The sequence below is a fragment of the Paralichthys olivaceus genome, chromosome 7, assembly GCF_024713975.1.
Source record: "Paralichthys olivaceus isolate ysfri-2021 chromosome 7, ASM2471397v2, whole genome shotgun sequence".
Classification (NCBI taxonomy): domain Eukaryota; kingdom Metazoa; phylum Chordata; class Actinopteri; order Pleuronectiformes; family Paralichthyidae; genus Paralichthys; species Paralichthys olivaceus.
Window position 1 is genome coordinate 18,843,469 of NC_091099.1, and position 11,887 is coordinate 18,855,355.

The following is an 11,887-nucleotide window of genomic DNA, read 5'->3' on the forward strand; positions in this document are numbered from 1 at the left end:
TAATTGTTGGGCCAACATTTAAATGAGTAGCCCCGCCTACCAAACTAAGTACAATCACTTAATAAACCATATCAGTTTATCCTGCTTAAACAGCAATTTATCTCCATCTCAGTTAAATGTACCTGACTTTTAATACTAACAGTAGAACCCCACCACAACATAGCTGGTTTCATTTACTTTTGGGTCCCATTATGCAGTGTTAAACCCTAGCATAGGGTTGTGCAGATGTTTGAGACCCTCCGTCTGTAAATCAGTCTCATCATCCTTTCGCAGTGGCAGTATCGTAGCCTATGAGGTCAATCCGAGGCGTGATTATTGCTAGTTGAAAACTTTAACCAATTCCCGCCTTGACGACCTGAAATATAGTCGGCAATGGCAATTTTTGATGGTCTCCAAGGAGACTGATCATTTTGTGAATATTAAAGCAGAGGTATCATCTTGTTAGTCTGAGCAGTATTCAAACAATTGAATTTCCTACTACTACAATACTTAAGCACAAGAGTAAAGTTACTCTCAGGTCTGACTCAAACCAAAATTGCCGGGCCAACAATTAAATGAGTAGCCCCCCCTACCAAACTAAGTACAATCACTTAATAAACCACATCAGTTTATCCTGCTTAAACAGCAATTTATCTCCATCTCAGTTAAATGTACCTGACTTTTAATACTAACAGTAGAACCCCACCACAACATGGCTGGTTTCATTTACTTTGGGGTCCCATTATGCAGTGTTAAACCCTAGCATAGGGTTGTGCAGATGTTCGAGACCCTCCGTCTGTAAATCAGTCTCATCATCCTTTCGCAGTGGCAGTATTGTAGCCTATGAGGTCAATCCGAGGCGTGATTATTGCTAGTTGAAAACTTTAACCAATTCCCGCCTTGACGACCTGAAATATAGTCGGCAATGGCAATTTTTGATGGTCTCTAAGCAGACTGATAATTTTGTGAATATTAAATCAGATGAGCCATCTTGTTAGTTTGAGCAGTATTCTAACCCTTGCATTTCCTACTACTACAATACTTCAGCACAAGAGTAAAGTTACTCTCAGGTCTGACTCAAACCATAATTGTTGGGCCAACATTTAAATGAGTAGCCCCGCCTACCAAACTAAGTACAATCACTTAATAAACCATATCAGTTTATCCTGCTTAAACAGCAATTTATCTCCATCTCAGTTAAATGTACCTGACTTTTAATACTAACAGTAGAACCCCACCACAACATGGCTGGTTTCATTTACTTTTGGGTCCCATTATGCAGTGTTAAACCCTAGCATAGGGTTGTGCAGATGTTTGAGACCCTCCGTCTGTAAATCAGTCTCATCATCCTTTCGCAGTGGCAGTATCGTAGCCTATGAGGTTAATCCGAGGCGTGATTATTGCTTGTTGAAAACTTTAACCAATTCCCGCCTTGATGACCTGAAATATAGTCGGCAATGGCAATTTTTGATGGTCTCTAAGGAGACTGATCATTTTGTGAATATTAAAGCAGAGGTATCATCTTGTTAGTCTGAGCAGTATTCAAACAATTGAATTTCCTACTACTACAATACTTAAGCACAAGAGTAAAGTTACTCTCAGGTCTGACTCAAACCAAAATTGCTGGGCCAACAATTAAATGAGTAGCCCCGCCTACCAAACTAAGTACAATCACTTAATAAACCACATCAGTTTATCCTGCTTAAACAGCAATTTATCTCCATCTCAGTTAAATGTACCTGACTTTTAATACTGACAGTAGAACCCCACCACAACATGGCTGGTTTCATTTACTTTGGGGTCCCATTATGCAGTGTTAAACCCTAGCATAGGGTTGTGCAGATGTTTGAGACCCTCCGTCTGTAAATCAGTCTCATCATCCTTTCGCAGTGGCAGTATCGTAGCCTATGAGGTTAATCCGAGGCGTGATTATTGCTAGTTGAAAACTTTAACCAATTCCCGCCATGATGACCTGAAATATAGTCGACAATGGCAATTTTTGATGGTCTCTAAGGAGACTGATAATTTTGTGAATATTAAATCAGACGATGTATCTTGTTAGTTTGAGCAGTATTCAAACCCCGCCATTCCTACTACTACAATACTTCAGCACAAGAGTAAAGTTACTCTCAGGTCTGACTCAAACCATAATTGTTGGGCCAACATTTAAATGAGTAGCCCCGCCTACCAAACTAAGTACAATCACTTAATAAACCACATCAGTTTATCCTGCTTAAACAGCAATTTATCTCCATCTCAGTTAAATGTACTTGACTTTTAATACTGACAGTAGAACCCCACCACAACATGGCTGGTTTCATTTACTTTGGGGTCCCATTATGCAGTGTTAAACCCTAGCATAGGGTTGTGCAGATGTTTGAGACCCTCCGTCTGTAAATCAGTCTCATCATCCTTTCGCAGTGGCAGTATCGTAGCCTATGAGGTCAATCCGAGGCGTGATTATTGCTAGTTGAAAACTTTAACCAATTCCCGCCTTGACGACCTGAAATATAGTCGGCAATGGCAATTTTTGATGGTCTCTAAGGAGACTGATCATTTTGTGAATATTAAAGCAGAGGTATCATCTTGTTAGTCTGAGCAGTATTCAAACAATTGAATTTCCTACTACTACAATACTTAAGCACAAGAGTAAAGTTACTCTCAGGTCTGACTCAAACCATAATTGCCGGGCCAACATTTAAATGAGTAGCCCCCCCTACCAAACTAAGTACAATCACTTAATAAACCACATCAGTTTATCCTGCTTAAACAGCAATTTATCTCCATCTCAGTTAAATGTACCTGACTTTTAATACTAACAGTAGAACCCCACCACAACATGGCTGGTTTCATTTACTTTTGGGTCCCATTATGCAGTGTTAAACCCTAGCATAGGGTTGTGCAGATGTTTGAGACCCTCCGTCTGTAAATCAGTCTCATCATCCTTTCGCAGTGGCAGTATCGTAGCCTATGAGGTCAATCTGAGGCGTGATTATTGCTAGTTGAAAACTTTAACCAATTCCCGCCTTGATGACCTGAAATATAGTCGGCAATGGCAATTTTTGATGGTCTCTAAGGAGACTGATCATTTTGTGAAAATCAAAGCAGACAAACCATCTTGTTAGTTTGAGCAGTATTCCAACACTTGAGTTTCCTACTACTACAATACTTCAGCACAAGAGTAAAGTTACTCACAGGTCTGACTCAAACCATAATTATTGGGCCAACATTTAAATGAGTAGCCCCGCCTACCAAACTAAGTACAATCACTTAGTAAACCACATCAGTTTATCCTGCTTAAACAGCAATTTATCTCCATCTCAGTTAAATGTACCTGACTTTTAATACTAACAGTAGAACCCCACCACAACATGGCTGGTTTCATTTACTTTTGGGTCCCATTATGCAGTGTTAAACCCTAGCATAGGGTTGTGCAGATGTTTGAGACCCTCCGTCTGTAAATCAGTCTCATCATCCTTTCGCAGTGGCAGTATCGTAGCCTATGAGGTCAATCCGAGGCGTGATTATTGCTAGTTGAAAACTTTAACCAATTCCCGCCTTGATGACCTGAAATATAGTCGGCAATGGCAATTTTTGATGGTCTCTAAGGAGACTGATAATTTTGTGAATATTAAATCAGACGATGCATCTTGTTAGTTTGAGCAGTATTCAAACCCTTGCATTTCCTACTACTACAATACTTCAGCACAAGAGTAAAGTTACTCTCAGGTCTGACTCAAACCATAATTGTTGGGCCAACATTTAAATGAGTAGCCCCGCCTACCAAACTAAGTACAATCACTTAATAAACCATATCAGTTTATCCTGCTTAAACAGCAATTTATCTCCATCTCAGTTAAATGTACTTGACTTTTAATACTAACAGTAGAACCCCACCACAACATAGCTGGTTTCATTTACTTTTGGGTCCCATTATGCAGTGTTAAACCCTAGCATAGGGTTGTGCAGATGTTCGAGACCCTCCGTCTGTAAATCAGTCTCATCATCCTTTCGCAGTGGCAGTATCGTAGCCTATGAGGTCAATCCGAGGCGTGATTATTGCTAGTTGAAAACTTTAACCAATTCCCGCCTTGACGACCTGAAATATAGTCGGCAATGGCAATTTTTGATGGTCTCTAAGGAGACTGATAATTTTGTGAATATTAAATCAGATGATGCATCTTGTTAGTTTGAGCAGTATTCAAACCCTTGCATTTCCTACTACTACAATACTTCAGCACAAGAGTAAAGTTACTCTCAGGTCTGACTCAAACCATAATTGTTGGGCCAACATTTAAATGAGTAGCCCCGCCTACCAAACTAAGTACAATCACTTAATAAACCATATCAGTTTATCCTGCTTAAACAGCAATTTATCTCCATCTCAGTTAAATGTACCTGACTTTTAATACTAACAGTAGAACCCCACCACAACATAGCTGGTTTCATTTACTTTTGGGTCCCATTATGCAGTGTTAAACCCTAGCATAGGGTTGTGCAGATGTTTGAGACACTCCGTCTGTAAATCAGTCTCATCATCCTTTCGCAGTGGCAGTATCGTAGCCTATGAGGTCAATCCGAGGCGTGATTATTGCTAGTTGAAAACTTTAACCAATTCCCGCCTTGACGACCTGAAATATAGTCGGCAATGGCAATTTTTGATGGTCTCTAAGGAGACTGATCATTTTGTGAATATTAAAGCAGAGGTATCATCTTGTTAGTCTGAGCAGTATTCAAACACTTGAATTTCCTACTACTAGAATACTTCAGCACAAGAGTAAAGTTACTCTCAGGTCTGACTCAAACCATAATTGCCGGGCCAACATTTAAATGAGTAGCCCCGCCTACCAAACTAAGTACAATCACTTAATAAACCACATCAGTTTATCCTGCTTAAACAGCAATTTATCTCCATCTCAGTTAAATGTACTTGACTTTTAATACTAACAGTAGAACCCCACCACAACATAGCTGGTTTCATTTACTTTTGGGTCCCATTATGCAGTGTTAAACCCTAGCATAGGGTTGTGCAGATGTTCGAGACCCTCCGTCTGTAAATCAGTCTCATCATCCTTTCGCAGTGGCAGTATCGTAGCCTATGAGGTCAATCCGAGGCGTGATTATTGCTAGTTGAAAACTTTAACCAATTCCCGCCTTGACGACCTGAAATATAGTCGGCAATGGCAATTTTTGATGGTCTCTAAGGAGACTGATAATTTTGTGAATATTAAATCAGACGATGCATCTTGTTAGTTTGAGCAGTATTCAAACCCTTGCATTTCCTACTACTACAATACTTCAGCACAAGAGTAAAGTTACTCTCAGGTCTGACTCAAACCATAATTGTTGGGCCAACATTTAAATGAGTAGCCCCGCCTACCAAACTAAGTACAATCACTTAATAAACCATATCAGTTTATCCTGCTTAAACAGCAATTTATCTCCATCTCAGTTAAATGTACCTGACTTTTAATACCAACAGTAGAACCCCACCACAACATGGCTGGTTTCATTTACTTTTGGGTCCCATTATGCAGTGTTAAACCCTAGCATAGGGTTGTGCAGATGTTTGAGACACTCCGTCTGTAAATCAGTCTCATCATCCTTTCGCAGTGGCAGTATCGTAGCCTATGAGGTCAATCCGAGGCGTGATTATTGCTAGTTGAAAACTTTAACCAATTCCCGCCTTGACGACCTGAAATATAGTCGGCAATGGCAATTTTTGATGGTCTCTAAGGAGACTGATCATTTTGTGAATATTAAAGCAGAGGTATCATCTTGTTAGTCTGAGCAGTATTCAAACAATTGAATTTCCTACTACTACAATACTTAAGCACAAGAGTAAAGTTACTCTCAGGTCTGACTCAAACCATAATTGCCGGGCCAACATTTAAATGAGTAGCCCCCCCTACCAAACTAAGTACAATCACTTAATAAACCACATCAGTTTATCCTGCTTAAACAGCAATTTATCTCCATCTCAGTTAAATGTACTTGACTTTTAATACTAACAGTAGAACCCCACCACAACATAGCTGGTTTCATTTACTTTTGGGTCCCATTATGCAGTGTTAAACCCTAGCATAGGGTTGTGCAGATGTTCGAGACCCTCCGTCTGTAAATCAGTCTCATCATCCTTTCGCAGTGGCAGTATCGTAGCCTATGAGGTCAATCCGAGGCGTGATTATTGCTAGTTGAAAACTTTAACCAATTCCCGCCTTGACGACCTGAAATATAGTCGGCAATGGCAATTTTTGATGGTCTCTAAGGAGACTGATCATTTTGTGAATATTAAATCAGACGATGCATCTTGTTAGTTTGAGCAGTATTCAAACCCTTGCATTTCCTACTACTACAATACTTCAGCACAAGAGTAAAGTTACTCTCAGGTCTGACTCAAACCATAATTGTTGGGCCAACATTTAAATGAGTAGCCCCGCCTACCAAACTAAGTACAATCACTTAATAAACCATATCAGTTTATCCTGCTTAAACAGCAATTTATCTCCATCTCAGTTAAATGTACCTGACTTTTAATACTAACAGTAGAACCCCACCACAACATAGCTGGTTTCATTTACTTTTGGGTCCCATTATGCAGTGTTAAACCCTAGCATAGGGTTGTGCAGATGTTTGAGACCGTCCGTCTGTAAATCAGTCTCATCATCCTTTCGCAGTGGCAGTATCGTAGCCTATGAGGTCAATCCGAGGCGTGATTATTGCTAGTTGAAAACTTTAACCAATTCCCGCCTTGACGACCTGAAATATAGTCGGCAATGGCAATTTTTGATGGTCTCTAAGGAGACTGATCATTTTGTGAATATTAAAGCAGAGGTATCATCTTGTTAGTCTGAGCAGTATTCAAACAATTGAATTTCCTACTACTACAATACTTAAGCACAAGAGTAAAGTTACTCTCAGGTCTGACTCAAACCATAATTGCCGGGCCAAGATTTAAATGAGTAGCCCCCCCTACCAAACAAAGTACAATCACTTAATAAACCACATCAGTTTATCCTGCTTAAACAGCAATTTATCTCCATCTCAGTTAAATGTACTTGACTTTTAATACTAACAGTAGAACCCCACCACAACATAGCTGGTTTCATTTACTTTTGGGTCCCATTATGCAGTGTTAAACCCTAGCATAGGGTTGTGCAGATGTTCGAGACCCTCCGTCTGTAAATCAGTCTCATCATCCTTTCGCAGTGGCAGTATCGTAGCCTATGAGGTCAATCCGAGGCGTGATTATTGCTAGTTGAAAACTTTAACCAATTCCCGCCTTGACGACCTGAAATATAGTCGGCAATGGCAATTTTTGATGGTCTCTAAGGAGACTGATAATTTTGTGAATATTAAATCAGACGATGCATCTTGTTAGTTTGAGCAGTATTCAAACCCTTGCATTTCCTACTACTACAATACTTCAGCACAAGAGTAAAGTTACTCTCAGGTCTGACTCAAACCATAATTGTTGGGCCAACATTTAAATGAGTAGCCCCGCCTACCAAACTAAGTACAATCACTTAATAAACCATATCAGTTTATCCTGCTTAAACAGCAATTTATCTCCATCTCAGTTAAATGTACCTGACTTTTAATACTAACAGTAGAACCCCACCACAACATAGCTGGTTTCATTTACTTTTGGGTCCCATTATGCAGTGTTAAACCCTAGCATAGGGTTGTGCAGATGTTTGAGACCCTCCGTCTGTAAATCAGTCTCATCATCCTTTCGCAGTGGCAGTATCGTAGCCTATGAGGTCAATCCGAGGCGTGATTATTGCTAGTTGAAAACTTTAACCAATTCCCGCCTTGACGACCTGAAATATAGTTGGCAATGGCAATTTTTGATGGTCTCCAAGGAGACTGATCATTTTGTGAATATTAAAGCAGAGGTATCATCTTGTTAGTCTGAGCAGTATTCAAACAATTGAATTTCCTACTACTACAATACTTAAGCACAAGAGTAAAGTTACTCTCAGGTCTGACTCAAACCAAAATTGCCGGGCCAACAATTAAATGAGTAGCCCCCCCTACCAAACTAAGTACAATCACTTAATAAACCACATCAGTTTATCCTGCTTAAACAGCAATTTATCTCCATCTCAGTTAAATGTACCTGACTTTTAATACTAACAGTAGAACCCCACCACAACATGGCTGGTTTCATTTACTTTGGGGTCCCATTATGCAGTGTTAAACCCTAGCATAGGGTTGTGCAGATGTTCGAGACCCTCCGTCTGTAAATCAGTCTCATCATCCTTTCGCAGTGGCAGTATTGTAGCCTATGAGGTCAATCCGAGGCGTGATTATTGCTAGTTGAAAACTTTAACCGATTCCCGCCTTGACGACCTGAAATATAGTCGGCAATGGCAATTTTTGATGGTCTCTAAGCAGACTGATAATTTTGTGAATATTAAATCAGATGAGCCATCTTGTTAGTTTGAGCAGTATTCTAACCCTTGCATTTCCTACTACTACAATACTTCAGCACAAGAGTAAAGTTACTCTCAGGTCTGACTCAAACCATAATTGTTGGGCCAACATTTAAATGAGTAGCCCCGCCTACCAAACTAAGTACAATCACTTAATAAACCATATCAGTTTATCCTGCTTAAACAGCAATTTATCTCCATCTCAGTTAAATGTACCTGACTTTTAATACTAACAGTAGAACCCCACCACAACATGGCTGGTTTCATTTACTTTTGGGTCCCATTATGCAGTGTTAAACCCTAGCATAGGGTTGTGCAGATGTTTGAGACCCTCCGTCTGTAAATCAGTCTCATCATCCTTTCGCAGTGGCAGTATCGTAGCCTATGAGGTTAATCCGAGGCGTGATTATTGCTAGTTGAAAACTTTAACCAATTCCCGCCTTGATGACCTGAAATATAGTCGGCAATGGCAATTTTTGATGGTCTCTAAGGAGACTGATCATTTTGTGAATATTAAAGCAGAGGTATCATCTTGTTAGTCTGAGCAGTATTCAAACAATTGAATTTCCTACTACTACAATACTTAAGCACAAGAGTAAAGTTACTCTCAGGTCTGACTCAAACCAAAATTGCTGGGCCAACAATTAAATGAGTAGCCCCGCCTACCAAACTAAGTACAATCACTTAATAAACCACATCAGTTTATCCTGCTTAAACAGCAATTTATCTCCATCTCAGTTAAATGTACCTGACTTTTAATACTGACAGTAGAACCCCACCACAACATGGCTGGTTTCATTTACTTTGGGGTCCCATTATGCAGTGTTAAACCCTAGCATAGGGTTGTGCAGATGTTTGAGACCCTCCGTCTGTAAATCAGTCTCATCATCCTTTCGCAGTGGCAGTATCGTAGCCTATGAGGTTAATCCGAGGCGTGATTATTGCTAGTTGAAAACTTTAACCAATTCCCGCCATGATGACCTGAAATATAGTCGACAATGGCAATTTTTGATGGTCTCTAAGGAGACTGATAATTTTGTGAATATTAAATCAGACGATGTATCTTGTTAGTTTGAGCAGTATTCAAACCCCGCCATTCCTACTACTACAATACTTCAGCACAAGAGTAAAGTTACTCTCAGGTCTGACTCAAACCATAATTGTTGGGCCAACATTTAAATGAGTAGCCCCGCCTACCAAACTAAGTACAATCACTTAATAAACCACATCAGTTTATCCTGCTTAAACAGCAATTTATCTCCATCTCAGTTAAATGTACTTGACTTTTAATACTGACAGTAGAACCCCACCACAACATGGCTGGTTTCATTTACTTTGGGGTCCCATTATGCAGTGTTAAACCCTAGCATAGGGTTGTGCAGATGTTTGAGACCCTCCGTCTGTAAATCAGTCTCATCATCCTTTCGCAGTGGCAGTATCGTAGCCTATGAGGTCAATCCGAGGCGTGATTATTGCTAGTTGAAAACTTTAACCAATTCCCGCCTTGACGACCTGAAATATAGTCGGCAATGGCAATTTTTGATGGTCTCTAAGGAGACTGATCATTTTGTGAATATTAAAGCAGAGGTATCATCTTGTTAGTCTGAGCAGTATTCAAACAATTGAATTTCCTACTACTACAATACTTAAGCACAAGAGTAAAGTTACTCTCAGGTCTGACTCAAACCATAATTGCCGGGCCAACATTTAAATGAGTAGCCCCCCCTACCAAACTAAGTACAATCACTTAATAAACCACATCAGTTTATCCTGCTTAAACAGCAATTTATCTCCATCTCAGTTAAATGTACCTGACTTTTAATACTAACAGTAGAACCCCACCACAACATGGCTGGTTTCATTTACTTTTGGGTCCCATTATGCAGTGTTAAACCCTAGCATAGGGTTGTGCAGATGTTTGAGACCCTCCGTCTGTAAATCAGTCTCATCATCCTTTCGCAGTGGCAGTATCGTAGCCTATGAGGTCAATCTGAGGCGTGATTATTGCTAGTTGAAAACTTTAACCAATTCCCGCCTTGATGACCTGAAATATAGTCGGCAATGGCAATTTTTGATGGTCTCTAAGGAGACTGATCATTTTGTGAAAATCAAAGCAGACAAACCATCTTGTTAGTTTGAGCAGTATTCCAACACTTGAGTTTCCTACTACTACAATACTTCAGCACAAGAGTAAAGTTACTCACAGGTCTGACTCAAACCATAATTATTGGGCCAACATTTAAATGAGTAGCCCCGCCTACCAAACTAAGTACAATCACTTAGTAAACCACATCAGTTTATCCTGCTTAAACAGCAATTTATCTCCATCTCAGTTAAATGTACCTGACTTTTAATACTAACAGTAGAACCCCACCACAACATGGCTGGTTTCATTTACTTTTGGGTCCCATTATGCAGTGTTAAACCCTAGCATAGGGTTGTGCAGATGTTTGAGACCCTCCGTCTGTAAATCAGTCTCATCATCCTTTCGCAGTGGCAGTATCGTAGCCTATGAGGTCAATCCGAGGCGTGATTATTGCTAGTTGAAAACTTTAACCAATTCCCGCCTTGATGACCTGAAATATAGTCGGCAATGGCAATTTTTGATGGTCTCTAAGGAGACTGGTCATTTTGTGAATATTAAAGCAGAGGTATCATCTTGTTAGTCTGAGCAGTATTCAAACACTTGAATTTCCTACTACTACAATACTTCAGCACAAGAGTAAAGTTACTCTCAGGTCTGACTCAAACCATAATTGCCGGGCCAACATTGAAATAAGTAGCCCCCCCTACCAAACTAAGTACAATCACTTAATAAACCACATCAGTTTATCCTGCTTAAACAGCAATTTATCTCCATCTCAGTTAAATGTACCTGACTTTTAATACTAACAGTAGAACCCCACCACAACATAGCTGGTTTCATTTACTTTGGGGTCCCATTATGCAGTGTTAAACCCTAGCATAGGACTGATCATTTTGTGAATACTAAAGCAGAGGAATCATCTTGTTAGTTTGAGCAGTATTCCAACACTTGAATTCCCTACTACCTACTACTACTATACTTCAGCACATGAGCAAAGTTACTTTCACATCTGACTCTATGTGTCTATCTGTAACAGTCCCTCTCTTACAGGCTCTCTAATGCTTTGAAATTGTAAAAATGGGTTAAGAAGTAATAAGAGCCTTTCAGCAGAAAACCCTTTTTGTTCTTTGATGAACCAACTTTTCACTTAGAAAATAAGTATACACAAACATACATTTTTCCACCACTTTTTATCTTCAGCATTCAGACAATCGTTTGATTACTGCAAAACTGCACATCATTTCTTTCTCGAGTTTAGATGAATGTAAATCAAATTCAACTTTAATGAAAATATGGTTTTAAAAAGGCTATGCATATTTTATTTGCTGGACTGTAGCAGTGAACTGTTAGTACATGAAATTTAGACTTGTTTATATTAATCTCT

The 11,887-nt window shown here is 39.6% G+C and overlaps 1 long non-coding RNA gene and 21 other non-coding genes across 22 annotated transcripts in view; all 22 read left to right on the top strand.

Annotated features, from left to right (window-relative positions):
* Nucleotides 1-11,887, top strand: part of LOC138410829 (uncharacterized) — a 73,469-nt gene that overhangs the window by 56,085 nt on the left and 5,497 nt on the right. The gene's annotated exons all lie outside the window — the stretch shown is intronic.
* LOC138410949 (U4 spliceosomal RNA) lies at nucleotides 262-401 on the top strand. Its single transcript, XR_011243592.1, has one exon. It is a non-coding gene; the product is annotated as a U4 spliceosomal RNA (small nuclear RNA).
* Nucleotides 794-933, top strand: LOC138410997 (U4 spliceosomal RNA). The gene has a single exon (XR_011243640.1). It is a non-coding gene; the product is annotated as a U4 spliceosomal RNA (small nuclear RNA).
* Nucleotides 1,326-1,465, top strand: LOC138410984 (U4 spliceosomal RNA). Its single transcript, XR_011243627.1, has one exon. It is a non-coding gene; the product is annotated as a U4 spliceosomal RNA (small nuclear RNA).
* Nucleotides 1,858-1,997, top strand: LOC138410987 (U4 spliceosomal RNA). Its single transcript, XR_011243630.1, has one exon. It is a non-coding gene; the product is annotated as a U4 spliceosomal RNA (small nuclear RNA).
* Nucleotides 2,389-2,528, top strand: LOC138410926 (U4 spliceosomal RNA). Its single transcript, XR_011243569.1, has one exon. It is a non-coding gene; the product is annotated as a U4 spliceosomal RNA (small nuclear RNA).
* LOC138410989 (U4 spliceosomal RNA) lies at nucleotides 2,921-3,060 on the top strand. The gene has a single exon (XR_011243632.1). It is a non-coding gene; the product is annotated as a U4 spliceosomal RNA (small nuclear RNA).
* On the top strand, nucleotides 3,453-3,592 carry LOC138410975 (U4 spliceosomal RNA). Its single transcript, XR_011243618.1, has one exon. It is a non-coding gene; the product is annotated as a U4 spliceosomal RNA (small nuclear RNA).
* Nucleotides 3,985-4,124, top strand: LOC138410927 (U4 spliceosomal RNA). The gene has a single exon (XR_011243570.1). It is a non-coding gene; the product is annotated as a U4 spliceosomal RNA (small nuclear RNA).
* LOC138410929 (U4 spliceosomal RNA) lies at nucleotides 4,517-4,656 on the top strand. Its single transcript, XR_011243572.1, has one exon. It is a non-coding gene; the product is annotated as a U4 spliceosomal RNA (small nuclear RNA).
* Nucleotides 5,049-5,188, top strand: LOC138410930 (U4 spliceosomal RNA). The gene has a single exon (XR_011243573.1). It is a non-coding gene; the product is annotated as a U4 spliceosomal RNA (small nuclear RNA).
* On the top strand, nucleotides 5,581-5,720 carry LOC138410931 (U4 spliceosomal RNA). The gene has a single exon (XR_011243574.1). It is a non-coding gene; the product is annotated as a U4 spliceosomal RNA (small nuclear RNA).
* On the top strand, nucleotides 6,113-6,252 carry LOC138410944 (U4 spliceosomal RNA). The gene has a single exon (XR_011243587.1). It is a non-coding gene; the product is annotated as a U4 spliceosomal RNA (small nuclear RNA).
* LOC138410932 (U4 spliceosomal RNA) lies at nucleotides 6,645-6,784 on the top strand. The gene has a single exon (XR_011243575.1). It is a non-coding gene; the product is annotated as a U4 spliceosomal RNA (small nuclear RNA).
* LOC138410933 (U4 spliceosomal RNA) lies at nucleotides 7,177-7,316 on the top strand. The gene has a single exon (XR_011243576.1). It is a non-coding gene; the product is annotated as a U4 spliceosomal RNA (small nuclear RNA).
* LOC138410977 (U4 spliceosomal RNA) lies at nucleotides 7,709-7,848 on the top strand. The gene has a single exon (XR_011243620.1). It is a non-coding gene; the product is annotated as a U4 spliceosomal RNA (small nuclear RNA).
* LOC138410998 (U4 spliceosomal RNA) lies at nucleotides 8,241-8,380 on the top strand. Its single transcript, XR_011243641.1, has one exon. It is a non-coding gene; the product is annotated as a U4 spliceosomal RNA (small nuclear RNA).
* Nucleotides 8,773-8,912, top strand: LOC138410948 (U4 spliceosomal RNA). The gene has a single exon (XR_011243591.1). It is a non-coding gene; the product is annotated as a U4 spliceosomal RNA (small nuclear RNA).
* On the top strand, nucleotides 9,305-9,444 carry LOC138410988 (U4 spliceosomal RNA). The gene has a single exon (XR_011243631.1). It is a non-coding gene; the product is annotated as a U4 spliceosomal RNA (small nuclear RNA).
* Nucleotides 9,836-9,975, top strand: LOC138410934 (U4 spliceosomal RNA). Its single transcript, XR_011243577.1, has one exon. It is a non-coding gene; the product is annotated as a U4 spliceosomal RNA (small nuclear RNA).
* LOC138410990 (U4 spliceosomal RNA) lies at nucleotides 10,368-10,507 on the top strand. Its single transcript, XR_011243633.1, has one exon. It is a non-coding gene; the product is annotated as a U4 spliceosomal RNA (small nuclear RNA).
* Nucleotides 10,900-11,039, top strand: LOC138410976 (U4 spliceosomal RNA). Its single transcript, XR_011243619.1, has one exon. It is a non-coding gene; the product is annotated as a U4 spliceosomal RNA (small nuclear RNA).